Source organism: Astyanax mexicanus, chromosome 8, assembly GCF_023375975.1.
Source record: "Astyanax mexicanus isolate ESR-SI-001 chromosome 8, AstMex3_surface, whole genome shotgun sequence".
NCBI classification, from domain to species: domain Eukaryota; kingdom Metazoa; phylum Chordata; class Actinopteri; order Characiformes; family Acestrorhamphidae; genus Astyanax; species Astyanax mexicanus.
This window is the reverse complement of record NC_064415.1, coordinates 16,474,200-16,478,379: the sequence shown is the minus strand read 5'-3', so window position 1 is coordinate 16,478,379 and position 4,180 is coordinate 16,474,200. Positions and strand designations below refer to the sequence as shown.

Genomic DNA, 4,180 nt, shown 5'->3' with positions numbered 1-4,180 from the left:
GAAAAATAGAATAAAAAAGCACATTGCTTGAAAAATGGAGGGCATATTTTAACAGAAAATGTATTACAGTATAAATGAACACAGTGAGGAATTATTACAAGAACAAAAAAAAGTAACAGTATTCATTTGTTTAGAGTTCATGCAGTTCATTTTTGATTGCCCTTTATCTTTTATTTAATTTTATTAATTCATTAATTTATTTATTGACTTTAAACTTTAAAGTAAAGGATAAAATAAACATGCCTTGTCTCTCTGCTTCTTTTATTGGTGTTGTTCACTGATTTAAAAAACTCCCACAATAAAACCTTTTCACATTCGTACATGAAAACATACACCTCTCTTTCTGTAAGTATATTATATACAAATAATTTATGTATTCTGACACAAATATTTAAATGCACACAGCTTGTTTTGCTCCTGTAGGGAGGTTCTGCCAATAAAATGGGACTTTCTGGAGAAGATATACATATACCTCTCAGCACCGTGCCTAATGCCGGGCATGGGGTAGAGAGGTATAAATACCCCAATACTTTGTGATGACCTCACTAATACTCTTGTGGCTGAATAAAATTTAGTAGAACGGATTCCCTGAACATTAGACACAGTTACTCCAACAAGATAAGATAAAAAACAGTAAATATACAGGTAGCAGGTGTCCTGACCAATATTAGTGTGTATGAGACCTTTTTTGTGGCGACTTTTTTTCCCCCTTTTTTTTTTTTTGTTTTTTTAGTGAGGAAGTGTATATATTTTGCGTTTATATTTGCACTTTTAGCTGCACATCATCCAATTAAACAGGAATTTTTAACACTCTGTAATGAAACAAGTCAATATTCTTTAGGAACTGAATATATCCGTGATATGCTCATTAAAGCACGCTGTCTATATGATATGATCATTTATCATAATTTATAAAGGCCAAGCAACTGAATCCAAGCTTTACATCACCAAACGCAATGCAGACGAGCAGATACTTTTGGTAATAACTCGTATAATAAAAATAAAATAAAAAAAATTAAAAAGCTCTGCCTGGCATTATGTATATTATTAATAAGTATTGCAGGGACTAGTCTGTTGAGAAAACTGTGTGCTACTGTGTGCATTTGAACAACTGTCTCAGCAATGGGTGCAACTTAAAGTAGCACAGATAGGAAGTCTAGTCAGGAAGTCTAGTCTTGGACTGCACAGCATTTTGAATAAGGATTTATAATTGAAAGGAAAATACAGTTGAAGATTGATGGTACAGATTAGTGAATTTAATAAATATATGTATGCATATGTTATCTACTTTATGTTTAATATTAGTATATACCAGTCATCATATAGAAGAGCAACAGGCTTCCTTTGGTGGAATTACCATGGTAACATAAAGCTTGGGTATGCCCATGATGTCACAGGGCTGGAGAGTGGCATCATTCGAACAGTTGCTCTCCAACACTGGAAAGGTGAAGGTGAACAATTTACAGCAGCAGCTTTTCAGAGAACGATGAGATTCAGAAATTTCTCTGGTGCCCCTCATTCACCCCCTCATTTACACCGGTCAGGTAAGTTATGTAGAGAAAGCAACAATACATTAAAAATTCTACTTATAATTATTAATGTATCAAGCTTTGCTGAACATGCACTTCCAAATATATATCTAGACAGTGAACCTGTATTATACAATGCATTATATTTATTATATTTTAACACAATTTATTTTAAAACAAAACAATAATAATAAAAAAACGAATATTTATTGATGTGTATGGTTGGACCCAGCGGTTCAGTTTTACTGCTTCTGTTACTTTTTGCAAGAGTAATTCCCTCAATCTGAACACAAAGATGCAGTAAAATACATACTATTACGTAAATAAAATGTACAGATAAAAACTGTACACACTGTAAACATTAAGCACTTATTTATATTAATGTGCATAATGTAAAAGTAAAGACCAATCAGTACGAAAATCCTACTGATTGGTGTGTAGATTTTCCCAGAGCACACATACACCAATCAGGATGTAAAGCCCACCCACAAAGAACACTGATAGGTCCCCTAAGCACACAAACAGACCAAACAGGATGTAAATCATTTTTCCCCCCCAAAAAAAACAATGATTGGTCTGTCTGTGCACTCAGGAGACCGATCAGTGTTTTTTGTGGACGGGGTTTACATCCTGATTGGTCTGTATGTGTGCTCAAGAGACCTAAAAGGATGTAAACCTCGCCCACAAACAACACTGATAGGTCTCCTGAGCACACAGACAGACCAATCAGGATGTAAACCCCGTCCACAAACAACGCTGATAGGTCTCCTGAGCACACAGACCTATCAGGATGCTAATCTATACATATCAGTGATACTGGGCCAAAATTCCTATTTCAATGCAAAAGTCAAACCTTTAAAAGTGTTAATCAACGCATCATGTTGAAATGAAAAGAACTGAATAAAGGCAGAATAAAGTGAGAACTGAATAAAGTCAGGGCTAGTGCTCTAAATTATGCCTATTAATTTTAATGCATTTGTAACCTTACTAAAACACTTAACGTACACTATGTTTTACCAGAAAACCCAAGAGGTGGCAGCTCTAGAGATCAGGAGCAAACAAAGAGAGCAAGGGAAGATTATCCAGATGATCACACTAAAGACACACTGCATCGTAAAAGGTTTAAGCAGACATACAGGGGCTATGAGGAATGATGGGAGCAGAAGTTTAGAGCAAGATCCAGAAGGTGCTCACCAGACAAGTTTGATGAGGATGTCTCCAGGCCAATCACAATGTGGCAGATTGAGGAGTGTGAGGAGATGAAAAGGGAGGCCAAGAGTGACCGGCAATACAAGGCAAGAAGGACTAAGCTCGGCTTGGACCGCAATGTCTGGATCAGAAGATAGATGTACTCATTTAGTGGCTACATGAACAAGCTCTCAAAACAGGAGGCTTTTAAAGACCCTCCCCGCAGCTGTGCTACTCTGCCCCCCAGCCATATGTGGCAGCTTTCCCCGCTGCTGCAAAACTCTGCACCTTAGCCGTATGATGGCCTTCTCCTCTGCGCAATTCTGCACCTAGGCCGCATGATGGCCTTCTCCACTGCGCAACTCTGCACCTAGGCCGCATGATGGCCTTCTCCACTGCGCAACTCTGCGCCTAGGCCGCATGATGGCCTTCTCCACTGCGCAACTCTGCGCCTAGGCCGCATGATGGCCTTCTCCACTGCGCAACTCTGCACCTAGGCCGCATGATGGCCTTCTCCACTGCGCAATTCTGCACCAAGGCCACATGATGGCCTTCTCCACTGCGCAACTCTGTACCTAGGCCGCATGATGGCCTTCTCCACTGCGCAACTCTGTACCTAGGCCGCATGATGGCCTTCTCCACTGCGCAACTCTGTACCTAGGCCGCATGATGGCCTTCTCCACTGCGCAATTCTGCACCAAGGCCACATGATGGATGGCCTTCTCCACTGCGCAACTCTGTACCTAGGCCGCATGATGGCCTTCTCCACTGCGCAACTCTGTACCTAGGCCGCATGATGGCCTTCTCCTCTGCGCAACTCTGTACCTAGGCCGCATGATGGCCTTCTCCTCTGCGCAACTCTGTACCTAGGCCGCATGATGGCCTTCTCCTCTGCGCAACTCTGCACCTTGGCTGTGTGACGGTGATCACAGTTGATGCACATCTCTTAAAGCTCCTTGGCTTTAAAGAAAAAATAATAATAATAAAAAAAAATTGGTGTTTGCCTTTTTTGTCTTTTGAGAGTTTCTGCGACTAGAGCTGGGTGATATGGTGAAAATATACATTATATATTGTTTATGTTTAAAGACATTTTTACAACATACAATATTTGGGCATGCAAACAAAATGTATTAGTATCATAGATTCTTAAAGGTGTCCATCCACTAAAATGCACTTTTTTATTGCTGTTTGTGAAATACAATAGGTCTATCTGAGTTGTAAATGATGCTGCACATGAAACTCTTCCTCAACCTTCATTGTCTGCAGTAGCTTGTACAAGAAAATATTCAGAAAAGAAGTTAATTAGAAAAAGCATTCGTGTCTATGTCAACCTGTGAATAAGTATTCATGGCCCCACCCACCTTGGCTCACGACCACCCACAGACAGAGCTAAAGCTGACACATTTTGTCGGATAGGAGCTAAGAGCACTAGGAACAACATGGCAAGTTTGTTCCTGTGTTAT

The 4,180-nt window shown here is 39.8% G+C and overlaps 1 long non-coding RNA gene across 1 annotated transcript; it reads right to left on the bottom strand.

Annotated features, from left to right (window-relative positions):
- Positions 1–3,074: 3,074 nt before the first annotated feature.
- Positions 3,075–3,574, bottom strand: LOC125803796 (uncharacterized). Its single transcript, XR_007440160.1, has 3 exons — positions 3,461–3,574; positions 3,293–3,374; positions 3,075–3,128 (listed from the first exon to the last, which is right to left on the bottom strand). It is a non-coding gene; the product is annotated as an uncharacterized LOC125803796 (long non-coding RNA).
- Positions 3,575–4,180: the final 606 nt, after the last annotated feature.